This window comes from Perognathus longimembris, chromosome 28 (assembly GCF_023159225.1).
Source record: "Perognathus longimembris pacificus isolate PPM17 chromosome 28, ASM2315922v1, whole genome shotgun sequence".
NCBI classification, from domain to species: domain Eukaryota; kingdom Metazoa; phylum Chordata; class Mammalia; order Rodentia; family Heteromyidae; genus Perognathus; species Perognathus longimembris.
The window spans coordinates 46,733,234-46,760,515 of record NC_063188.1 but is presented as its reverse complement, the minus strand read 5'-3'; the positions used below and the strand labels follow the sequence as shown (position 1 = coordinate 46,760,515).

The 27,282-nt window shown below is 35.6% G+C and overlaps 1 protein-coding gene and 1 long non-coding RNA gene across 2 annotated transcripts in view; one reads left to right on the top strand and one right to left on the bottom strand.

The window, feature by feature from the left end:
* Pcdh11x (protocadherin 11 X-linked) overlaps window positions 1-27,282 on the top strand; it is a 679,365-nt gene that overhangs the window by 543,901 nt on the left and 108,182 nt on the right. The gene's annotated exons all lie outside the window — the stretch shown is intronic.
* On the bottom strand, window positions 9,679-26,873 carry LOC125343640. The gene is made up of 3 exons (XR_007209357.1): window positions 26,766-26,873; window positions 25,735-25,736; window positions 9,679-9,692 (listed from the first exon to the last, which is right to left on the bottom strand). It is a non-coding gene; the product is annotated as an uncharacterized LOC125343640 (long non-coding RNA).

Sequence of the window (27,282 nt, the reverse complement as noted above, 5' to 3'; positions counted from 1 at the left end):
AATGGAGTTCATTTCACTTAGCATCATCTTATGTGTTCATAAGGGTATAGCTATTGGGCCTTGTGATGTTCTGCTATAACTTGCCTAAACCTGTAGTAATTATTCCCAATAAGGGAGACCATAGAGTCCATGTTTCTTTGGGTCTGGCTCACTTCACTTAGTATAATTTTTTCCAAGTCCTTCCATTTCCTTACAAATGGGGCAATGTCATTCTTTCTGATAGAGGCATAAAATTCCATTGTGTATATGTACCACATTTTCCTGATCCATTCGTCTACGGAGGGGCATCAGGATTGGTTCCAGATTCTCGCTATGACAAATTGTGCTGCAATGAACATTGTTGTGCTGGTGGCTTTACTGTGATTTTGTGTTTAGTCTCCATGAATTGTAGGATTTTCTGTGGTGGCTGTTTGAGTTGAGCTCTAATTTTATTCCATTGTGGTCTGAGAGAATGCAGGGAATCGTTTTGATACTTCTGAATTTGTACAGATTTTCTTGTGCCCTAAGATGTGATCTATTTTGGAGAATGTTCCATGTGCTGCCGAAAAGAATGTGTATTCTGTCCTTGCTGGGTGGAATATTCTGTAGATGTCGATTAAGTCTAGTTGGTCTATGCAATTGTTTAGTTCTGTGGTTTCTTTGTTCAGTTTTTGGTGTGTTGATCTGTCCAGAGGTGATAGTGGAGTGTTAAAGTCCCCAACTATTAATGTGTTTGGGTCTGTTAGTGTTTTTAGAGTCAGTAGTGTTTGTTTGATGAAGTTGGGTGCTCCTGCATTTGGTGTGTAGATATTTAGAATGGTTATATCTTCCTGTAGGAGAGACCCATTTACTAGTATGTAGAAGCCTTCTTTGTCTCTTCTTACCTTTTTTAATTTGAAGTGAATTTTGTCTGATACTAGGATTGCAAATCCAGCCTGCTTATGGGGGCCATTTGCTTGATAGATTTGATTCCAGCCTTTCACTTTTAGAAGATGTTTACTTTTGCTGGATAGATGTGTCTCTTGGAGGCCGCAGAAAGATGGATCTTGATTTTTGATCCAACTTATGAGCCTATGTCGTTTGATTGGAGAATTAAGTCCATTAATGTTGAGAGTTAGGATTGAGAGATGATCGTTTGTTCCTTTCATTGTCACTATCTTGTTTAAAGCTGTGTCTTCCCATTTCTTGATCTGATGTTTACTAATTAGGGTTCATTTCTCTGTCTGTATTGGGATCTTGATTATTATTCCTGTATAGTACATCTTTGAAGACTTTCTGTAAAGCTGGTTTGGTGGAGATATATTGTTTCAGTTTTTCCTTACTGTGGAAGGCTTTTATTTGACCTTCAGCTATGAAGGAGAGTTTGGCAGGGTACAGAATTCTTGGTTGATAGTTATTTTTATATAGAGTTTGGTATACTTCATTCCAGGCTCTCCTTGGTTTCATGGTCTCTGCTGAGAAGTCTGGGGTAATTCTGATTGCTTTTCCTTTATATGTGATTGTTTTCTTTGCCCTAACAGCTTTGAGTATTTTTTCCTTGCACTCTACTGAACCTGTTTTGAAAACAGTGGGACGTCCTATTCTGGTCTGGTCGATTTGGGGTTCTAAATGCTTCTTGTATCTGTATAGGCCTTTCCTTCTGGATATTTGGGAAGTTCTCAGCTAATATTCTGTTAAATAGGTTGCCTGTCCCATTAACCTCTTTCTCCAAGTTTTCCTCAGTACCCATTATCCTTTAATTGGGCTTCCAGATCGTGTCTTGAATCTTCTGTAGCGATCTGTTTTGTTGATTGGACTGGATTTGTATTGATTTTTGATCTTTCTCCACAGAAGCTAAGGAATCTTCAGCTCCTGAAATTTGATCCTCTGCTTCAGTTAGTCAGGACTGTAGGCTAGTTACTTGATTTCAAATCTCTTTTGCTTCTGAGTGGTCTTTCCTGATAATTTCCATGTCATTTCTTAGGTCTTGTATGGACTTCTTTACTTCATTAACTTCATTACTTTGGTTTTGAGAGTTGTCTCTCAAATCTTTAATCTGGTTAGCTATCTTTTCATTTGACTCTTGAAGTTCATTTATCTTTCTATTTGTGGATGCCATGAAATTCTCCATTAATTTTTGCGTTGCCTCCTCATGCTCTAGAATAATTGACTGATGAGATTCAAACTTTTCATTTATCATGTTCATCAGTAGACTTTGTAGAGCTTTTTGGGGGTTCTCTTCTATGTCTTTGATTGACTGCTCTGCTTCCTGCTTTATTTGAGTGGGGGATAAGACTTCATTGTTTGCCATCTTTCTTGTGTTTCTTCTGCCCATTTGAATTGGGGATGCCAGTCTACCAGCACCTGTGAGCACCATTTAAGACCCAAAGCAGCCCTTACCAAGCACTGTTGTGTAAATCTTACACGTTCACAATTATGTACAGTTACCCTGTATACTTGTCTATAAAATTAGATTTGGTGTTCCTAAAGAATAAAATTTCAATATAACAACTGATCCTTGGCCCTGTATTCAGTAGTTACTTATTTACTGTTACAACCCTATACGCAATTCTTGTTTTTATATTAAGTTCTTTTAGGACTGGCTTTCTCTATGAACCCCTTTGATTCACTCGTGTTAAGCTGTGATACCCTCTATCCAATAACCAGGAGTTATTGGAGACTGGAGATCCAGGCAGTAAGTCAGGAAGGTAAGTTGGAGGTAGTAAAGAGAATAGAGTAAAATGTATTGGGGAGGGGAGGTGGTGATTTTGGTTTAGTTTCAGTGAGGTGGAAGTGTCGAAAAGAGTAGAATCAGTAGAGAGAATAAGGTTGCAATGATAGATAATGGAGAGTTAGCAGAAAAGAGTGGAGGTGTTCTTCATAGGAAGTAAGTTTTAAAGGAAGAGAATGCAAAGAGAGAAATAAAGTAAAAATAGTGGGAGACAGATGCACACAACAGAGAAAAATCATTTAAAAAAGAAAATAAAATAAAAAGGAAAAAAAAATCAGCAAAGGAACAACCCAAACAAATAGAAAAGAAAAAAAAACTTGATAAAACAAACAGGTAAAAATAGAAAACATGGGGAAAAAAATAACAACAACGTTTCTGAATTGAAAAAAAAAATTTTTTTAAAGTTTAAGAAATGTTAAAAAAGATAAAGAAAAAAAAACTGGAGTCTTCCTTGTTTGGGTGGTCTTTCCTCAGTCTGTGGTTTCCTTGTGATGGTCTGCAGTCTATATTCCTGATTTTCTGGGTTTGGCAGAATTTAGCTTGCTCCTCTGTCCGCTGCGGGGCTGACGCCTTTAATGCCTGCCTTTGAATAGGCTGTGGACTGAGGAGGGCGGGGCGCCTCTGGCCTGTTTTACCCAGCTGAGGGTTGCTTGCCTGTGTGAGGCTTCTGCCTCCTGGGTGGGCCGGCCTCCTTGGCAGAGGTGGCTATGGAAAGCAGCTCCTTTTCGGCTTGGGAATTGGGCTTCCTCTGTGACGGGACCATTTAACTGTCTCAGGTTCCTCAGTCTGGTGTTTCCGTGCCGCCAGGAGCTGCTGGCTGTTTTAGCGTTAAATGTAGAAGTTCCGGAGGGCAGGGCGGGGCACCTCTGGCTAAGCCGTGGCCCTGGACATGCCTCCCACCTGGGCAGGGGGTGTTCTCCTGGGCGGAGCTGGCTCTCACTGTTCGGTCCCTCTTGCCCTTTTCAAAGATGGCTACTTTGACCTCGCTTTTCCCAGGCCCGCTTAAGTTCCAGTCTGGTCTGACCCTATGCCAGTGGCAAAGATGGCGCTTTGCTCTGGCGGTGGGGGAAGGGCTGCCTTGCTCAAGCTGCTCTGTGGGCGTGAGTGAGAATATCTTTTGTGGGGTACCCACGCTTTCTCTGCGATTTTAGGTCATCCGTGCTCAGCCGCCGCCTGGTCTCTGCTGTGTGCTTTACCTGCGTGGAGTGCGGGTTGCTGTGCCCAGGCGCTGTGCCGGCGCCCGCACTGGCGTGGCAGTGGGATACCGCCCAGAGCTCGAATCTGTGTTTTCAGATAGGCAAAGCCGATTTTTCCTTCCTGGCCAGAATCCCTGTACTGTTACAACTTACTCTGGTTGTCTTTCTAGTAGTAAAAGTTTCTATGGGGTGAGAAAACTGCGATGTTGGAGGGAGCTGAGCTAGTGCACTGCAGCTCCTCTGCTGTCTTCGGTAAATTTGTTTTATTTTTCACGTTTCTTTAAATATTTCAGGAAAATTGGTTGCAAGGACTCTTCATTGCATCAAGAATTATGCTGCCAGGACTTTATACTTGTAAATAAACTTACAAATTAGTTCATTTAGAAATATCCAATATTCAATCTCAGTTTTTATTACTCTTGTTTTTATAAGTTTGAGACTTACAGACTTATCATTATTGGCGACTAACTTAGAAAATAGACATGAAAATGTGGACATGAATATTGGGGGTTTATGGTTTTAAAATCTATTCAAACAGATTGAACAGTTTTTGTACCTGCTATCCTGAAGCATTAAACAGGGACAAACAAATGACTTTCAGGGAGTTATTTCTTTCTTATCTTATAGGAACATTTAACAACCTCAACATTAGGTTTTGTATTTTTTTTCATTTTATTCTACAGTTTGCTTTCTGACTTGAAAATATTTCTTTAAATATTCAAAATTTCTATGTAATCATATACTACCTAATGTTTAGCTGAGTATTTTAAATGTCTCTGTAGGTTTTTCAGAATTCCATGTTCTGAAAATATGGATAACACAGTTTTAGAACCATTATAGGTCTTCAGTGTAAAAAGAATGCATTGTCTAGCAACTGACTTTTAATATTCAATATTTGTTGACTATAAAAATACAAAAATTTTATAACTGAAGGAGAGATTACTGGCAATGTCACTTGTTAAAAATACCTTTTCTTGCCATAAGAATGAATTGCCCAATATGTTTGTTTCCCTAGGGATTTGTTGTTGTTGTTCAAAGATTTTTTTCTCAGTACTGGGATTTGAACACAGGTCTTCATGCTTCCTTATCTTGATAAATTTATGCTTTACCACTTGAACTATACCTCCAGTTCTTTTTTTTGCTGGTGAATTGGAGATGAACTCTCTTGCAGTTTTCTGTATGAACTGGCTTCAAATTTTGATCCTCCAGGTGTCAATCCACTGATGAGCTAATACTACAGGCATAAGGCAAACAACATCCAGCTGTATTTGTAGTTTTAGATAGTATTTCGTAGCTATAACCTTTTCATTGTATTATATACTTAAAAATCAATGAATAATATATAGAATTTGAATATTAAAATAATTTTTAAAATCATAACATTGTAATCATTTTCAACTTTGATATTTTTGATTATCTGTTATGCCATTCCGAAAGAGATCTGTCTTTGAATAAATAGAATTATACACATGGATTTTTAAAATGTAATTGCACTTAGCTTTTACCATTTCTTATAGCCACAGGGGGGGAAAAACAGATGGAGTTATTTTTACTATTTGTAATTTATTATTTTCTCTACAGTTATATGTCAAGTATCTATGGAAGTTTTGAGTCAGAAGAGTGGGTTAGCTACACTATTGTGATGCTAATACACAAGTGCGTGTGAACTTTGAATATGTTTTGTGCCTAAAGTAGCACCAAAGCTCGGTGGACAAAATGAGTATCTGAAACAAGTTTCATGAACTGCCAAATCTTTAGGTGAGTAGGGGGAAGAGGTCTGAGAAAGACAAATAGAATGAAATCTATTAAGTAATTCAAAATACTTCTGTGTTATCATTGGTAGTTATTCTGATGACAACATGGATGCATTATGGAAATTTTCACTTAATGGATTTGCATTTTATTTTTGCGATGATTTTTATATTTTATTTCTAATTTTAACAAGTACAAGAACAGAGTTCATAAAAATGAATGATGTATGTACTGATGCATGCATGTATACACTGAATAAAATTTTGTTGTTGGTGTCTGTGTGTGTGTGTGCATGTATGTGTGTGTGTGCATGTGTGTGTGAGTTGGTCCTGTAGCTTAAACTTGGGTGCTGTACCTGAACATTTACATTTTTGCTAAGGTTTACTGCTTAACTGCCACAGATCCACTTCCTGCTTTTGGTGTGTGTGTATGTGTGTGTTTTGTGTGTGTGTGTGTGTGAGAGAGAGAGAGAGAGAGAGGGAGAGGGAGAGGGAGAGACGGAAAGAAGGAGAGGGAGAGACAGAGAGAGAGAGAGAAAAATTGGAGATAAATTTCTCACAGACTTCCTCACCTAGGCTATCTTTTAACATAATCATCTTATTTCAGCTACCTGAATAGCTAGCATTATAGTAATGAGCCACAGGTGCTGGCTGAATAAGTTTTATATTAAATTAAACATTTTTATCCTCCACCATTTATTAGTTTTGTATGATTTTTAAAACAACTTCCCTCCAAGTATTTTTTTATTGTTAAGGTGATGTACAGAAGGATTACAGTAAAGTAGTGAGTACATTTCTTGTCAAATTTGTTGCCTCCTCCCTCATTTTTTTCTCACCTTCCCTCCACCCCAACCACCCCTGCCCTGCCCCGAGTTGAACAATTGGCTTACAACGTATCGTCTTGTAAGTTTTGTGGTTGCAAAGGTTCACCTTTTACCATTTGTCTCACTATTTTGATGTTCCCCTTCCCCTCCCAAATTCAGACAAACATATATACAATATCCAGGGTACTAAAATCAAATACAGTGACAATAGAGGCTAAACCAAAGGGAAGATAAACAAAAGAAAAAAAGGAAATAAGTTCACATAGTGTGTTAAAAACAACAACAACAATGACAAACAGCTTGTTTCCATATCTTGGAGTTCATTTCATTTAGCATCATCTTACGTGACCATAAATATATAGATATTGAGCTATAGCATACCATGGTTTACTATAACCACCACACTATGCTGTAGTATACTAAAGCTTCCTGTTGCCATTTATCTAATAGTAAAATATCATCTTTTTAATCTTCAATACTATGGTAGCTGTTGGCTTATCATAAATGGCCTTTATGATTGGGGCATATTTCTGTATGTAAAAGTATATAGAGTTTTATGAAATGTCTTACCTGTGTCAACTAAGGTGGCCATGGTCTTTGAGCACCATTCTGTTGATATAGTACACTGTATTGATACTTTTGCATACTTTGCCTTCCTGATAGGGATGAGAAATCATGGTGAGAAATCTTTTGAAAGTGCTATTGGTTTTGATTTGCTACTATTCTACTGAAGAAGTTTGCATTTGTGTTCATTAAAATTATTAGCTTAGTAGGTCTCTTTGTCTGTTGTACTCTTATCTGGATTTTATACAAGGGACCTAATAGCTTAAAAGTATATGTGGTGATGATTGATGAGATATTTACCTGTAGGCAATTTACACTAGCATTCTTAATTTCCATAATTCAAATACTATTTATAATAATATACTTTAAAAATAGGAACTTATTTCAGAATGTTAAGTGTTCCATATCCTTTTAATCTGAACATGATTCATGTTACATTTATAAACATGATTTTATTCATTCTGTTTTCTCTCAGAGACATGAACTTTGAGGAATATTCATGAAAATATTTTTAAACTTTTTATTATATTGAGAACACAGCTCTTAGCTGAAGAAAGTTTATTCTATTTTATGATAATTTCATTCAGTGTGAAAAAAACAGGGTTTACTCTATTCTTTTATTGGTATGCATTTTATTTTTTCAGAATACTGTGGAGAGGGCTGGGGATATGGCCTAGTGGCAAGAGTGCTTGCCTTGTATACATGAGGCCCTGGGTTCGATTCCCCAGCACCACATATACAGAAAACGGCCAGAAGTGGCGCTGTGGCTCAAGTGGCAGAGTGCTAGCCTTGAGCAAAAAGAAGCCTGGGACAGTGCTCAGGCCCTGAGTTCAAGGCCCAGGAATGGCCAAAAAAACAAAACAAAACAAAACAGAATACTGTGGAGAATCTGTATTTCAGTTCACACGAATACGAATGAACTTAGCAAGTGATGTATTCTCTCTTATAAATGTCTTCTGTTAAAATTTTGGGGGGCTCTATCTATCTATAGATATTTTATATATTCATACATAATTAACAACTAATAACATTTCTTTCTATCTATAATATTATGTCAGTCACTATCTACTTAAAGTTTTCCAAATTCCCATCAGATTCATCAAGGAAAATATATTTTGTAATATTATTTTGTAATATTAATCTTTTTGTAATATTGTAATTTTGTAATATTAATCTATTTTGCAATATTAATCTTCACCATTTTGTCTAGGACCAGTAGTTCTTTTTAACTGCCAATAAACATCACACAATCTAGAAAATATGCATTGAGCAGATTAGATGCACTGGGAGATTCTTCACCTAGTACAATATAATATTAGTCAAGTTTAAGTCCTTGTCCTCAGTAAAACACTTATTTTTCCTTTTATTCCTTCATTGCCTAATACATACAAAAAGTATATCTTTAAAAAATACATGTTGGAATTAAACATTTAAGCAATATTTTACATTTGACATGTTTCCTATACTTTTGTGAGATTATTTTATATTTTACATTATTTTTACTAGAGAATACAAAGTCTTGTTATCATTATACCATAAAGAACATGGTTAAATAGAAATAATACTAAATGCCTAAGATGCCTAGATGTAAAATTTAAAACACATTTGGAATACCAGAGAATGTTTCTTTTTGTCTGAGTCCAGGCCTCAAACAAGGTATCAGACACTTGCTTTCACCCATTGGCTGGTGTTTTATGACCTGAATCACAATTCTAGCCCCACAGAGAATATTTTTACACTGCTAAATGTGGTGGATAAGCACAATGCACCATATACAATTGCAGATAAATAATTGTAAAGATTTAACCATTTGTTGTACAGGTGTTGTTTTGTTTACTGTAGCTGAGTACTTAAACGTATCTTGACATTAAAATATTTTCTCTATTTTTGTGTCTATTCAATACCTTATAGGGTAGTAGTTAATTTTCCTCACAAAGAGAAATAATGGTGCTTCAGTAATACCTTATTTTGTAGTCCTAGATTTTCATTAACTTACAGATAGTCTGCTTAATGCAAAATCATTATAGCAAATCTAAATCTGGTGTTATAAGCTCATGTAAAGGTAGTGAGTATTAATCTCAGCTTTAATTACATCTTTGTCACCATAATCACAGATTAGGTTACACATAATCTATTATAATAACTGACATGCAAATTAATTAGGTTTGATTTTTATAACAAGATTTCTATAATTTTTGAAGATTGAAACTGATGTTTACATAAAATATATATGGAAAAGCAGTCACAAATTGGAAATTTATAAAAGATTTTGAGGGATGACTAGGAATATGGCCTAGTGGCAGACTCCTTGCCTTGTATACATGAAGCCCTGGATTCTATTCCTCAGCATCACTTATATACAAAAAGCCAGAAGTGCCGTTGTGACTCAAGTGGTAGAGGGCTAATCTTGAGCAAAACAAAGCCAGGGACAGGTGCTCAGGCCCTGAGTTCAAGCCCCAAGACTGGCAAAAAAAATATTCTTGTATATTAGAGAGCATATGTCTTATAAAAGACAACATAGGTATAATTTAAGGCTTTACATAAACATGTTTGAATTTTATTAAAATAGCCTTAATTTTTTGCAGTGCTGGTGGATCAATCAGGTCCTTGAATGAGTGTCATAGACTAGTGCTGTATCACTGAGTTAAGTCTGAAACCCCCAAAAAATCTTCATAACTTTGATCAAAGAGCAATATAAATTTTTACAATATTTTAAAAAAGAGTATCAATTGACTTATAATTTTGGGTTCAGATTTTTAACAACATTTTCTAAGGTATTCCATAATTATAAGAGTGAAAGCTCTCTATAACTATTTATGATTATAAACAATCATATTTATAATAGTTTTCTATAGGTCAGATTGTTGATACTATTAATGATATTTTTAAATATCTGGCAAAATATATAGCAATACAATTATTCCAGCATTATTAATGATTAAGGATAATGATGGAAGTAGTAATGAGGAAGACCAACTAGTATGTACAAATGTAAACATTTTTATATTTCATAAGACGATATTTATAATAAATAATTTTCTGAACAACTGTGTTTTCATAAACATAATTTTGTATGAAGATACTAAATAGCCAGGTCCTGGTGGCTTACTCCTGTAATCCTAGCTACTCAGGAGGCTGAGATCTGAATATTGTGATTCAAAATCAGCCCAGGAAGAAAGCCCATGAGACTCTTCTCTCAAATTAAACAGAAATATCCAGAAGTGGAGCTGTTTCATTTAGTACAGTGCTAGTCTCCGGAAAAAGTTGCTCAGGGAGAGTACCCGGGCCCAGAGTTCAAGCTCCAGTATTGGGGGAAGAAAGATACTAAATAATAAATATATACTTAATAAATATCTTACATTGGCCTTATTCATAAAAAATGGAATTGTTTAGTGTTAGAACTTATATTTGTACTACATTTATGACATGGATAGTCAGTTTTTTCACTGTAATAGATGCAGAATCAATAAAACTAAAGATAACAAGCACATAGTACAGAGGTGTTAAAAAGTAGAGTGACTCTCATAGGCCTCAAGTTAAACTAAAAAAGCACTTCTATGCTTTTTTTTCTTTTTGAAAAAAATATATTGTGATTTTTATCCCATGTGCCACAGCCAAAATTCCATCAAAGTTTACAAGTAATTTATTGTTCACTCTATGCTTTTTTCCCTGAAGAAATGCTTTGCTTGTGCAAATATATTGATAGAAGCAAATAACCAAATCAAATATTGCTAACTTTATCTTTTTTTCACTCAATTTATGAAATATGAGAATAACATTTTAGCATGTTAAGCTGTGGTAAAATCATCTTGTCAATGTAAGATTTTTGTATATTCTCTTAAGAGATATTGTAGTTCAATTTTCCAACTGTCATTACTGTGTGTTAAATGTTAAAATATTTGCATTGCAAATCCCTGGAACATAATATGATTGCAGATGAAATGCTTCCCTCAGTAAAGCTTTAGCAGCATTACAAATGTATAGGGGTTTTTGCACACCTAAAATTCTGGTGTGTTTGCTGGTTGCTTGTTTAACTTTTATATACAAAAAGAACTCATATAGAGTATCCCAACTGGGTTAAATTTAAACTGTTAAATATTTGTGAAAAGATATAAGAAAGAATTATAGAGTCATAGCATGACTCAGAAGTTTTTTGTTTTGGTTATTATCTCTGGTTACCATGACTTTGAATACATGTTGAAAGACATTGTTCTACATGAATACTGATTTTCCTTCAGTTTCATTGGTGCTGGTGAATCCAGGGCTTTATAATTTAGCTTGGCTTTGCTTTCTGATGTGTGTGTAAAATAGAACATTTTTTTTCTGTTTAAATGGAGATGGATTCTTGTAGCCTTTTCTGATTGGTTGACTTCAAAACTGGATCCCCAGGACTCAACATTCTGAGTAGTTAGAATTAAATGCATGAGGCACCAGCACCACACAACTCTAAATTTTATCAGATTCTGAAAAACAAAGGCATTCTGACAATTTTTTAGTTATCCTATTTATGTACTAATTCTCTAAAATCTAAAATGATTTTAGTCACATAAAAATGTAAAATGTAGACACAAATCTTGTTAATAGTCAATAGTATGGTGAATTAATGACTTTTTTTCCTTCATAGTGAAAATTAAGTGTCAGATTTTGACTAGTAATATAACTCGGTAGTAGAGTACTTTTCTAGCATTCAAATGGTTCTACATTTCTGGGCCTTTATTGAGAAAGTTTCTTTCAGTGCCAAAGAGTCCTAGAGTTTCTCCTGTTCCTTCTTGTAGTATTTTCAGCGTATCTGATTTCATTTCCAGGTCTTTGATCCACTTGGAATTGATTTTGTTTCAGGGTCATAAATAGGGATCTAGTTTTAGTTTGTTACAGATGTTAACCCAGTTTTGCCAGCACCATTTGTTGAAGTGGCTGTCTTTGTTCCACCCTCTATTTTTTTTTTTTTTTGGCCAGTCCTGGGCCGTGAACTCAGGGCCTGAGCATTGTCCCTGGCTTCTTTTTTTCTCAAGGCTAGCACCCTGCCACTTAAGCCACAGCACCACTTCTGGCCATTTTCTGTATATATGGTGCTGAGGAATCGAACCCAGGGCCTCATGTATATGAGGCAAGCATTCTTGCCACTAGGCCATATTCCCAGCCCTCTACCCTGTATTTTTATTTCCTTTGTCAAAGATTAGGTAGCCATAGGTCTGTGGGCTCATTTCTGGGTCTTCAGTTCTGTGCCATTGGTTCTCTGGTCTGTTCTTGAGCCAGTACGAAGCTGTTTTTATTACTATAGCTGTGTAACAGGAGCAGGGTAAAGAATCACATGGCTATATCCCTAGATGAGGGAAAGGCATTCAATAAAATCCAGCACCCATTTATGATAAAAGCCCTGGAAAAACTGAAATTCCAGGAAATATTCCTGAATATAATTAAGGCTGTCTATGACAAACCGACAGTGAGTATAATACTATACGGGGAAAAGCTAAGGACATTTCCTTTAAAATCAGGAGCAAGACAAGGATGTCCACTCACTCCTCTCCTCTTCAATATAGTACTAGAATTCCTAGTCAGAATAATTAGGCAAGAAGAAAACATAAAGGGGATGCAAATAGGAAAAGGTGAAGTTAAACTTTCTCCCTTTGCAGACGACATGATCCTATACTAAAGAAGCCCATAGACTGTACTCCCAAACTACTAGAGTGGATCCAAAACTTTGGCAAAGTTGCAGGATATAACTTAAATCTTCAAAAATCATTGGCTTTTATAAATGCCGACAACCTGAAGAGCAAGGCTGAAATCAGAAAAGTAACACCTTTTACAATAGCCTGAAAAATAACATAAAATACAGAGGAATAACCTTAACCATATAAGTGAAAGAACTCTATGATGAGAACTTTAAAAACCTGAAAATGGAAATTAAGGCAGAACTTAAGAAATGGAAAAATCTCCAATGCTCCTGGATTGGGAGGATTTACATTATGAAAATGTCAATATTACCAAAAGCTATAGACAAATTCAATGCAATACCCATCAGTAACCCAACACTGTTCTTCAATGAAATAGAGGAAGCAATTCAGAAATTCATATGGAACAATAAAAAAATCCCAAACAGCAAAAACAATCCTAAGTAGAAAGAACAGTGCAGGAGGAATATCAATATCAAACTTTAGGTTGTATTACTTAAAATTTTAGATGGGCATTCTCTCTCTCTCTCTCTCTCTCTCTCTCTCTCTCTCTCTCTCTCTCTCTCTCCTTGTGTGTGTGTGTGTAAGAAGAGGACGAGTCCAATGTTTATTTATGCCAAAAATAAGTATTTCTAAGCAAAATTACAGTAATAACCTTGATATAATTTGAGATTATATGTCTGTAAAATTTTAGTCCATATCAATAATCATGAAAGCTCTATTTATTTATAATGAATTGTCACCAATGTAATTTAAACTATTTTGTAGAAACAGAGAGCACAGAGATAATAGTTTTTTTTATTGACATAGAATGGAATATATATAATGGCATTGAACTAACAACTACCATTATCCTAGAGACATTACTCTAGAAAAGACAGAAGTTCAATCTTCATTTATCCATTCAGTCTTTAGCATAACTATTTGTAGAAAAATTCATAATGAAATTAATGACAATTTTGATATCTGGTGCATTTTTAAGGAATTCTGAGAAAAGATATTTGAGTGCAATTATTTAACATTATTTTCAAGTATATAAAATAAAAAAACCTTGCAAGGTACACTCTTCAGTGAGTCTAAATGCTTATCTTCATATGATCATAAAAGGTAATACTTATTGAAATGGAATCTGATCTTTTTGCATTCTTTCTTTTCTGTTATACTTGTTCCATTATATGTCTTTGGGAGTGTTAGGGGAGGAACAGAAATGGAGGGACAAATAGCTCACAAATGCAGCAATGGACACTTGAAAATGAGCTCTACAACTTGTTGATGGGAATGGGAGGGAAACACTGGGAGAGTGTGAGGGAATGAGTAATATTTTCCTAAAATAAATACTTATTTTTATTTGAGTTATATTACTGTAACCCATCTATACATAATTTTTATAATAACAATAAATAAAATTTTAAAAACTAAAAGCAAGGTACAGAGTTTTAATAAGTTTCTCATATCTGTTAGGTTTTTAAAGTAGGTAGCCGGTAAAAGAGAATGCCACGCGGTCTTCAGGTAGGAGAGAAAAGTTTATTCTACTGACCTGCTCCCAAGTTCAAGGTGCACGAGGTAGGCAAGAGAGCGAGCCACCCGGGGGGGGGGGGGAATGCCTTATGTAGGGCAGGGATGGGGAGGTGTGGCCAGGATGTGACTTCAGGGAACAGGGAGGTAACTGCCTCCAGGTCGGCTGGTTACCCAGGTAACTGGGTGGAGACTTAATGGGTGGGGGCATCTGCATGTAGCTGTCAGGGAGAGGACCTTACAATATCTATTTTGCAATCTAGTATGAATTGGATAGTTCTTACTTTCAAAAAGTAAAATATTGAGTAAGTTGTAAGTGAACATATTTGTCTATGACATTTGTGACATATTATTAATTTCTAGATGTTTAATTGAAATTTTTATTAAATAAGTTGAAAAGGACATAGGAAAAATAAAGCAATAGATGAATATATGTGGCAAAAATATCGCTTCAGAGAATTCCAGGGTCCCTTGAGTATAGTGTCAAGTACTGAAATGTAGCTAGGCATTCCTGAGGTTCACACATGTAATTCTAGATATTATAGCAATTCTAGCTTTGTTTATAGCTAGATATGGGCAACTGAGATCCTAAAGCAGTTAGTGTAGAGACATCTGCAGGAATATGTCACACATTATTCCCATTAGCTAGAAAAATAGCAGAACTAAAGACTTGGGCTCACGTGGTATATACCACAAGCATTGAGAAGTAGAAGTGCTGGGAGAAAAGAGGAAGAGGAAAGGGAACAGATTAGATGAAGGTGGGAAGAAGAGGGATGAAGGAGGAAAGGAGATCAGTATTTTCTTTCTCGATTTTTGTTTCCAGAACTATTAAAATAACTTTACAAAACAAACTTGATTTAGCAGTATCTTTTTTTTTTTTTTTTTGGCCAGTCCTGGGCCTTGAACTCTGGGCATGAGCAATGTCCCTGGCTTCTTTTTGCTCAAGACTAGCACTCTGCCACTTGAGCCACAGCACCACTTCTGGCCGTTTTCTATATGTGTGGTACTGAGGAATGGAACCCAGAGCTTCGTGTATACATGGCAAGCACTCTTGCTGAGGTGCCAGACTTTGAAGTCAAGCCCCACCACGTGAACCCCATTTTAGAATCGAACCCTGAGCCAATCAGATTTGTACCTGTGTTCTAATCTTGCTTGCACAGCTGATTGTTGTAACCTTGTTCTTTGCCTTTATAAGCCCTGTGTAATCACAGCTCGGGGCTTCCTCCTAACCTCCGCTGTGTCTGTGGGTAGGACGAGGCCCGAGTTGGCAGCTCGTTAAATAAAACCTTGCCTTGCTTTTACATTTCGGAGTGTCTGAATCTCGGTGGTCTTCTTGGGGGTGGTCTTGCGACTTGGCACAACATTGCCACTAGGCCATTTTCCCAGCCCCTTTATCAATATCTTGTAGCAAATCTTTATTTACTTAGTATATGTATTTAGTGGTATGATTTACCATACAATTTTCAGAATATTAACTCTAGTCCTATGTTTTACATGATATTGTAATATGGTGGTTAGATAGGGCAAGCACCATCATTGGCTGTTGAGATTGACTCCACCTCAGATTAGTAAAAGAGAGCAGAAGCCTACTCCATCTTCACTAAGATCTCCCTCCCCCCCCCCCATCCAGGGAAGTTCCACTTTGCTGTGATAAGATTGTGTGAACTGCTTGACCACCTGACCACCTGAGTAGTGGACTGCTCAAGGTTAAACTCTGCCCTCCCATGAGTAGGTGTTTCCACCTTCATCATATGAGCCCCACCAAATCCGTGCGCCAAGTCTAACTAAAATGATAGATTGGTTCAAACAGTTGCTATGAGGCAGATTGTAACTCCATTGGCCACCTGCATGTGACCTGGCATGCTCTGTGAGTGTTGTAACCTCATTGGCCACCTGCGTGTGGCAGGTTTGACTATGTGGTATTTGCCCTTATAACCCAACCTCAAGCATTGCCTGGGGTGCGTGGTTCCAGCTCCCGAGTCTGGGCCATGACCCTGGCTGGACAGTATACTTTTTACTTCCCCAATAAATCCATCTTTTTTACTTGAGACTTTCTCTAAGTGGTGGACTCTTGGAGGGATTGGGGATCCCCCCACCCTCAGACCCTATTACATAGTGGTCCCCTCCCTTGAGGGGACCCCATTACAGATATCACTAGACTTGTTCATTGCATACGATTACAGATTTTTACCATTTGGCCTTCTTGACCTGATTTTCTCTCCTCTACAGTTCATACTGCAGTTTGCATGCATGTAATTTATGAAATGTAAACATCCCATATGTGAATGAGATCACTGTAGTATTTGTATTTCTGTTCAATGCTTAATTAATAGCATAATGGCCTTCATCAGATTAAAGTATGTGGTTGTGAAAACGTTATAGCATGATTTAATGGTGAACAATACATAGACTATTAAATTTCTAATTTTGTTCATGTACTTTTTTAGTTAGTTCCCTTAAAGGAGCTTGAATTTGGAACCTTGTACTCTTGCTCAGCTGCTTTGCTCAAGGCTGGAACTCTACCATTTGAGTCCCAACTCCACTTGTGGACTTTTGTTGATTAATTGGAGATAAGAGTCTAGGAGATTTTTCTAGCTGCACTGTCTTTTGAACCATATTCCTCAAGTCTCAGCCTCCTGAGTAACTCAGTTTAGAGCTCCAGCCAAAATTGTAACTTTCTGTAGCCCATATAATCTAGTTTATGCTATAAATATTTGTATCCAAATGACAGGAAATTCTGATTTTAAATTTAGTATAGTAAAATACATACTAATGAGAAAATCGCAGTCTTTAGCAGTGACAAATCATGCTATTTTTCAGTTTACATAATATCCTCAAACATACCTTATTTTAGCTGCTTGTAAGAATTAACTGAGCTTTGATTCATTAGCTTTTTTATTTGAAATTTTATGCATTTATTAAGTTTTTCTAATTGGTTCTGAGCCTCTGGGTACAACTTGAAGGATTAGGACGTACTTACTTGTATTTCCATTAGAAAATAATAGCCAGTTAAATTTTAAGGTAGTCTTCATATTAGGTGGTAGTTGTTTTACATTGGACGTTTACACTAATTAATTGGTATAATTCAATTAGTTTGAATTTGCATTTGCAAGAATAGCAACAATTACTGAGACATTATCTTCCCAATAGGTAGGTACATAGTACTGCAAAAAAATTCTATGCATTTTTTTACTTAACATCATCACTGTAGTTTCCTGCACTCACAGTTTTTCAGAGGAAAATACGCTTACTTTTCAGAAACCAACTTTTTCTGTATATTTGTGGAGTGGGTCCATAATATCACAGCCCTGTTAATTAGAAATTTATGTTGCAAATTTTTTCTCTGTCTTGGCAGGTAATTGAGGGAAAAATGTGTTTCAGATCTATTGTACATAAAAAGGTAGGGAAGGTACTTTAGTCAGATCATTAGTATTAACTACTCAAGATAACACTACTGGCTATATGACATACCTTCCTTTCAATTCCTCTACATAAATTATGACACAGAAAACTAGACCAATCCATCTGCATTTCAATTTAACCACCAGCTTTATTCTTGCTTAAAATCCAGTCTACAGTCGTGGTGAAAACCTGCAATATATTTTGATAAATGAAAGCAGCTAATTAATTAGTTCTTTACTGCTAAAAACAGATTGGGAACATCACTGCATCAGCTTTTCAGAAACATCCAGTCTACCTCAGGTTGAGAGCCTAGAGATGTGCGGGGTCTAGCGCTTCCTGTACCACTTCCTTTGCAAAAATCTCTGTTGTTTCTATGTGATTAAAGCATATCTCTTCAGGTAAGGAGTATTCTCTACCCTAAGTTGTAAGAATCCTACAGGAGATACAAGACACACAAAAACTGAAAGTATTATGAATGTCATTGTGTATGTCAAGTGTACTCCATTGAACAGATTCACATGCTAACTCTTCATGTTTGTGAATTTTCAGTTTATATTGCATGCAGGAATAGCAAAAGGGTACCAGAACTCATTCATTAACATGAAAATAGGAAATTATATCTAAATGTTCAGATTCTTAGAATACAGGTTTACACTCTGCATTACAATCACACTGAGGACCTCTGTAAGTATGAATAGTGCTCCAGAATTTGTTTCCCTTGGAAGCAAAAATAACTGAGATGTCTACATAGAATATTTGAATGTTTAAATTGCAGGCACTAACTAATGTACATGTGTGCCATGATGTAATATCTTTAACCTTGCTGAGTTTCATCTTGAAAATGAGCTTTTAAAATATCATTAAGGCTTCTAAAATAACATTCTATATACATGATACCACTGTGTAAAGATGTACATTTGAGTCATACAAGATACATTTACCAGTTTCTATGACATTTGTTCAACAGTTTCCGAGAAAATATAGGAGGCATAGGTGTTAGTTAATAAAGTGCACTTGAGAACCAGTGTTAGGGAGACTAATTTTTCATAATCAGAGTAAAATATTCTAACCATCCTTTTGCTATTTCTTTTAATAATCTTTGCTTTCAATTTCCAACAGGCTTATGGTAAATTTCTTTAACCTACCTACCCCATTCTGAGTGATATATTAAAAGGGAAGGACAGCTTTATAATATAAAAAATCTTTATGAAACCCAATTGGTATCCCTTTTTTGGTGATTAACAGTGTGTACTTCCTCTATTTGTAAGCAATTAATTGATTTATGTTTATTTTTTCAAGATCATAACCATGAGCTATGAAGTGAAACAAACATTTATTTTCTAAGAATTTTTAAGTTACTTGTGGATATATATGTATATATATATATGTATATATATATAGTCTGCTCATAAACACAGATCACATTATATTATGCTATAGTAGAGTTCAATAAGATATTTTATTTTTGATTTCAAGGTTAATGTATTTTTTTAATTCTCTAAAGTATATTTAAGTGGTGCATAATATTGAAACGTATTCCAGCTGTAACTGAGGATAGCAAAACAACACTCAATAAAATGTGTCACAGAATAAGAAGTAGTAGGGATAAGATAAGTGAGAGCAAGCAAGTGAGCCAATCTGATTAACATAGTACATATATGCATATATGAAATAACATGGTGATGCCCCATTGAATACACATACAAAAATAAATAAAATGAATGTAAAACAAGTTCTGGTGGGGTGAAAGAGGGAGGAGGAAACAGCCTTTGTAGTTTAAAAATCTCAGCTGCAAGGTTATAGTTATTCCCTGACCAATTAATGATTATTTAATTTTGATTAATCAAGTTAAAATAAGCATAAAACCTAGAAAACTTTAAAATGGAAATAAAGTAAACTATAGGTAAAAGTAATACAAGTGAAAATGTAGAATCTCAGTAAATACAACAAAACAAGATGAATAATTTCTAGAGATCTACTGTATATTATACTTAAAGAGTCAACAGTATTGTACTGCACATTTAAAAGATGACTAAAGGAGTGCATCCCAACTTAAGTGTTATAAGAACAACAAAATATTTTAAGATGGTAGGAATTAATAACACTATCATTCCAAAGTAATAACTTGAATACTTTATACAACTTTCACTGTCAGTAATAAAACTGAGTGCTACTGGCTGTCAGAGGCTCACTTCTGTAATCCTAGCTACACAGGTGGCTGAGATCTGAGGATCCTGATTCCAAACCATCCTGTGCAGGAAAATTCATAGACTTTTTTATTTTTTTAATTTTTTTTATTTTTTCATATTTATTGTCAAAGTGATGTACAGAGAGCTTACAGTTTCATACGTTGGGCCATGGGTACATTTCTTGTACTGTCTGTTACCTCCCTCATTCACCCCTCCCCCCTCCCCCTTTACCTCTCCCCCATGAGTTGTTCAGTTGGTTTACACCAAATGGATTTGCAAGTATTGCTTTTGGAGTCATTTGTCTTTTTATTCTTTGTCTCTCCATTTTGATATTCCCTTTCACTTTCCTAGTTCTAATACCAGTATATACAGTATCCAGTGTTCTCAGATGAGATACAGTGATAGTGCGGGTACAATCACAGGAAGGGGATACAAGTGGATCATCAACAATAGATGCTATGGTTTCAGTTTCACATGGCATGTTGAAAGTAATTAGAGCAGTGATATAACAATTGTTTCCATAACATGAAGTTCATTTCACTTAGCATCTTCTTATGCATTCATAGGGGCATAGCTATTAGGCTCTTGTGATCCTCTGCTGTGACTAGCCTAAACCTATGCTAATTATTCCCTATGAGAGAGACCATAGAATCCATGTTTCTTTGGATTTGGCTCACTTAGTATACTTTTTTCCAAGTCCTTTTATTTCCTTATGAATGGGACAATGTCATTCTTTCTGATAACAGCGTAAAATTCCATTGTGTATATGCACCACATTTTCCTTATCCATTTGTCTACTGAGGGGCATCTGGGTTGGGTCCATATTTTAGCTATGACAAATTGTGCTGCAATGAACATTATTGTGCTGGTGGCTTTGGTGTGTTCTTGTTTTGTGATCTTTTGGGTAGCCAAAACAAAACCATAAAGAACCAACATCCCCCTCATCAAGTGGGCTAAAGACCTACAAAGAGATTTCTCTGATGAGGAAATGAGAATGGCCAAGAGATATATGAAAAAGTGTTCTACATCAATGGCCATAAAAGAAATGCAAATCAAAACAACATTGAGATTCCACCTCACCCCAGTAAGAATGTCCGTTATCAACAAGACTAACAATAATAAATGTTGGAGGGGATGTGGCCAAAAGGGAACACTACTTCATTGTTGGTGGGAATGTAAACTGGTTCAGCCACTCTGGAAAGCTGTATGGAGATTCCTCAGAAGGCTAAACATAGAGTTCCCCTATGGCCCAGCAGCCCTGCTTTTGGGCATCATAGACTCTTATTTCCAGTTAACTGCCAAAGTGCTGTAGCTAAAGTAGTAGACTGCTAAGCTTTGAGTAGCAAAGCTCAGCGGCAGTGCCAGGATCCTGAGTTCAAGCCCCAGGACCAACACACACACACACACACACACACACACACACACACACACACACACACACACCCCTGAAAGCCACTAGAGCAGCTGTTCTTATTTCAGGGACATTTCCAGGATCCTGAGTTAAAGCCCCAGGACCAACACACACACACATTCTAAAAGCAATTAGGGTCACTGTTCTCATTTCCAGTACAAAGTCCATTTTGAGGGTCCAAAATGCTTGGAAAAATTTTAATGTTGATTCTGCTTAACATAACAAACCAGAGAATTTAAGTAATGAAATCTTGATTTGTAGAACAGTGTTATGTCAACTTTTTCTTTTTTGGTAGTGGTACTGATATCTGAAGTCAGGGCTTTGCACTTACTTAGGAAAGTGCTTTACCACTTGAATCACCACACTAGTCCAGACCAACACCTTTGTTTTAAAGTTTATTTTCCTTTATAAAGCCAAGTAATATAGTGTAAAGTGAAATGAGTAATGTCTTCTGAAGAGGTAAACACTCAAACACACTCTTTCCAAAAGAATCTATTTTTTATCTTATCTATTGTAAAGGAAATTGTCAGTCACACCTTCAACTCCTACACAATTCAAAAAATTCCTTAATAAAAATCAGAGTCAAAGTCCTGGGCTTAACCTTTTATTATAAAATAACCTGAAGATCATGCAAATATTGACATTCCTAAGTTCTTTTCATGTTATTTGTGATTCAAGACATGTATTTTGTCCTGGCCTCTCTATAGGCTATCAGTGTACTTTTGTCTTCTCTGCATGAAATGCAAGCAGTTTCATAGATCAGAACATCTAGCACAGTTAGGAGTATTAAATGTCACTGTCACTTTATCATATGAAAAATGAAGTATATGTTAGTGGGGCTGTCATGCCATATGTATAAACAGTTCACCTTTCACTTGTTTTCAGGAGAGAGAACATGACATTTGATTTTTTTTTAACTCAACCTTGTTTTCTCCAGTGTATATTGTAGGCCAGCACTAATGTAAGCCATCGTTTTTCACTGACAGTACTAAATTTACATAATGCATTCAAGAAAATGCAATGATCCATAGCCATGTCCTCCATCTGGAAAAAAAGCCTCAGAGGGAATATAGTGCAATGAAATTTTTCTTTTAATCATTTAAAGCATCAGAAAATGCATAAGATTCATGAATGTCTTACCAGTATCATCAATACAACTGGACATAACTGTGTGCTAAGCACTTTTTGATGGTTACCTACATAGTCTACAGAGTGCCCTTTGATTGTTGACGACTCTGTACTAGGTAGAAAAGTATTATATTTACATAGAATCCCAAATAACTAAGTAATTTTTTGAATAATTACTAATTGTCAAAGTGATGTTCAGAAGTGTTACAGTTTCATACATAAGGAAATGGGTACATTTCTTGTACAATTTGTTACCTCCTCCCTCATTTCCCCTTCCCCTCCCCCTTTCCCTCTCCCCCCATGAGTTATTCAATTGGTTTACACCAAATGGTTTTGTAAGTATTGCTTTTGGAGTCGTTTGTCTTTTTTTCCTTTGTCTCTTGTATTAATTTAACTTTACAATATGTGAACTGAGTCACAAAGAAAGTAAAACAACTTGCACATAGTCACATAAGTATTGCATTTGTTGCACTCTGCATTTTTTAATTAATCCATACTACTTACACAACCCTTTCATCTAGTTGCTATTCTCTTTAATTAACTAGTGATAAGAGTTCAGCATAGCAAGGCTTCTGTGATCTGTATCCTATCTCTTTATATTCACTTTCCCATTTATCCTTTAATCTCAGTGCTTTAAACAATTCAAATAATTTAAAGTTCATTAACAATTCATGTATCTCTCTTTCTATGCTTCTATACTACTTTGTTTGAGATTCTTTGAAGCCAGTCACTGGTAGTTCATGCCTATAACCAAGTTATTCAGGAGACTGAGACCTGGAGGATAGAGGTTCAAAGCCAGCCAAGAAAGAAAAGTCTGTGAGACTCCATCTCCAGTTAACTAGCAAAATGCTAAACTAGAGGTGTAGCTCAATGCTAGAGTGTCTTCCCTGAACAAGGAAGCAGAGGCAGTGTGAAGCCTCGACTTTAAGCCCTAGTACTTACACTTATACAAAGAAATAAACTATGTAAACATTTCTCATCTGTCAGCACATATTTAGAAACCATTTCTTGCAATGCTTAAAATTACTGCTTCCCCTGGTAGAATTCAATATTCTACTTTTGTGGCCTGATTATATCTGACCTAGACTCCTTTCTTTTCTTTTATTTTTTTGGCCAGTCCTGGGCCTTGGACTCAGGGCCTGAGCACTGTCCCTGGCTTCCTTTTGCTCAAGGCTAGCACTCTGACACTTGAGCCACAGCGCCACTTCTGGCCGTTTTCTGTGTATGTGGTGCTGGGGGAATCGAACCCAGGGCCTCATGTATACGAGGCAAGCACTCTTGCCACTAGGCCATATCCCCAGCCCCACCTAGACTCCTTTCATAGCAGCTAAGTAACTTTATTACATGTTTTGACTAATTTAATGAAAAATAATTGAAACTTTAAAACAGCCCATACATAAAATATACAAATAAATAAGTCTTGTAATATTTATGTGTATGAAAGAATTATCATAATAAAATAAGGAATACATTTATTAAGACATACATTAAATATAGGTTACTTAGGTTTTCTCAAACTTTTATTATGTTTCTTACACATATTGCATTGTCTACCATCTTATATTCTAGCAAATTATCAGTAAATATGTCTAACTACCATAACTTTATTAGTAAATTTTTCTTTATGACATAATTTATTGTTCATTATGTAAGTTAGATTAGTTCAATGCTTAAAATTAAGAGAATTTGTATGAGATTTTCTAAGAATTGGGAAGTGTATGAACCAAATTATATTTTCTCTACATTCAAAACAAATAATTCCGTTTGAATTACTTATTGTTACATCACTGTTACTAAAACTTCCAGTACTACTTTGTTTTTTTAAAACTATGTCACAATAGAGAATGATCTTCTGTACACTAAGAGCAAGGCTAAGACTAAACAGACTTCTCAAGTCACTTGCCAAGTATATTCATCTTACAACTTGCGAGAATTTTGAAAAAAATATAAAGATTGTGAAGCACTTAGGGATTCAATTTAGATTCTGAAAATTTCAGAATATTACCTACACAATGGCAAACCATCTGAGTAGTGGAGCATGGTGAAATATACATGTAATCTCTGTATTGAAGAGATGAAGATAGATCTGTGAGGCAAGGCTGGGCTATATAAGCAAGATTATGAAAACAGCAACAGTACAGAGCAAAGGAAGTGAATTCATGTGGTTAGTGGGAAAAAATCAAACATTAAGTTTACTTTTGCAAAACTTTTTATTGTTTTTCTAAAGGTACATTCATTGTTTGATTTAAAATGTAAAATTAAAAAAGCTGTTGGACAAAATGCAATAGTAATTCTACAATTTGGTCATTATCTTAGATATTAAAAAGTAAGCATATACTGAGTTTTAATTCCAGTTTTTGTTTTGCTTCGTCAGTAGTACTTGGATTTGAACTCTGGGCTTCATCCTTGCCAGGCAAGCTTTCTACTGCTTGAGGAATGCTCCAGAGTCTTTGTCTCCCTGATTACTTTTGTGATAGTGTCTTGCTTTTACTTTAGCTTGGCCAGAACTGCAATCTTCTAAGAAGATATGTGCATGTCCTTGTACTCAGCTATTGTTTCAGATGGAATTTTGTGAACATTTTTCCTTGAGTTGTCTCAAATCATGACTTTGCTGATCTCTCACTTCAAGAAGATAAAAGTAAAAGCATGAGCTACTAGCATTTGACCTCATTTTCTTTGGTGATTTATTTTTGTTAATGTATGTCATTTTAAAAATATATTTAACTTGTGTTAATTAGAGTAAAATTAGTCCATCTACAAAAGCAATGAAATCATAATAACAAATTGACAATTTTCTATACTTATGGAGTTATTCTACTGAGACAGCATGGCATCGCATATGGTATGTCAAATTACTCCCTCTTTTCAGACACCTGTGGTTCACTAACAGAATGTGCTGGATTATCACTAAGTATGTACACATTTGATACTTTAACATAAATCTCCTACATTTTTTGTAGTAAAAGATTTTTCACCAAATATTCTGCTGTTCAATGTATTAAAAAATAATAATTTTTAAAGCCACAGCACAAGAATGGTAGTTCTAGCCTGAACATTGTGTGAGTCATACAATACAGCTTCTAACATACTGTTAAGTTAAACAATATAGTAACTATGTTGCTGTCACAAACTACTTTTAATTTCTTCTTATATAGCACTTAAAACTCAAAGTGTGTAAAAGTAAAGGTCTGACAACTATACACAAGATGTAATTCTTAAGTAGAAAAAAAGAATATAATATCATTTACATACTGTGGAATTCTCAATGAAAGCAAATAAATTCCCTTTCTTGGAATGCCAGCTGTTTGTTTTGTTTTGTTTTGTTTTTGCCAGTGTGTGGCTTGAACTTTTAGCGAATGGACTCTGTCCCTGAGCTCTTTTGTTCAAGGCTACTACTCAAACACTTTGAGCCCAAACTCCAATTCCAGTTTTCTGTTGGTTAACTGGAAATCAGAGTCTCTGGGACTTTCCTGAGTGGGCTGGCTTTGAACCACAATTGTGGGATCACAGCCTCCTGAGTAGCTAGGATTACAGGCATGAGCTCCCCCCGCCCCCCATAAACTCCTTTGTTTTCTTCTTTTTCTTTGTTTCTTTTTACGTTCTTTGCTTTTAATTTCTTTTCCGTTGCTTTTTTTTTTGGGGGGGGGGTGCTTTGCTTTTATCTCTTCTTTATAAGTTTTCCTTTTCTTTTTTCTTCACCCTTCCTTCCTTCTTTCCTTCTGGCTTCCTTCCTTCCTTCCTTCCTTCCTTCCTTCCTTCCTTCCTTCCTTCCTTCCTGTTTCTTTTCTTTTTTCCCTTGCTATCCTTTTTATTGTTTTGATCTGTTGGATTCAGTGCTTCATACAGCATATGCAACTTCTTTATCACTTAATTGTAACGTATGTCAGACTATATTTTTCTTTTACTTACACTGTCATCAGTGATCTATTAGAAACTGTTGTCAAATTTGAAATACCTTTAATGCTTTTAGATAATTTAGAATGGTGCAAATCACCATTATTTTTCTAGGTGTTTCCTGAAAAGAATACCACAGACACTTTTACTTTTTGCTATGATGGAAATTCTTCCTTAACCTATTAATATTCCCTAATAATTTTGATCTATTTAGGGTTATGACATAACTCTTTTTTTTTTTTTTTGGCCAGTCCTGGGCCTTGGACTCAGGGCCTGAGCACTGTCCCTGGCTTCCTTTTTGCTCAAGGCTAACACTCTGCCACTTGAGCCACAGCTCCACTTCTGGCTGTTTTCTGTATATGTGGTGCTGGGGAATCAAACCCAGGGCCTCCTGTATACAAGGCAAGCTCTCTCACCACTAGGCCATATCCCCAGCCACGACATAACTCTTTTAATTAAAATGCAAAACTTTAATATACTAAGATATACATTTTTAAAACCCAGAGTATAATCCCCCAAAAGTATCTGACTCTGCTCTGTAGTTCTCTTTGAGATTAATTTAGAGGAAAGGAATACTATATGTAATATTGAGCTTGGGCTTTTTCCTAAATACAAGATAAGGCCATGCGTAACATTTCCCCTAAAACTAGATTATATTAATGCATGTTTGAGAAGTTGAAATCACCATGGTCAAAAGAAGAAGCTATATTTTGCATATTTGGACTCAGCCATCCATTAAGCACTTTTGTTGTCCTCTGGACATATTTATCAGAAATAATTTGTTTTAGATAGCATAAAATAGAAATTTTGTGATCTATACAATTTATATATAACCATTATTGTAAATTGAATGAAAAATGCATCAAAGCTATGATTTTTTTGTGGCAGTGAAGCAATAAAATTGCAATTAACAAAAAAAAAATCCCAGAGTAATAAAGTTATATAAAATCTATTGTAGGAGTTATGGCTATTTACTAACACCAAAGATTTACTCATTGTCATTATGACACCTAACTTAATTTAAATTTTCATTTAGTTCATACAAAT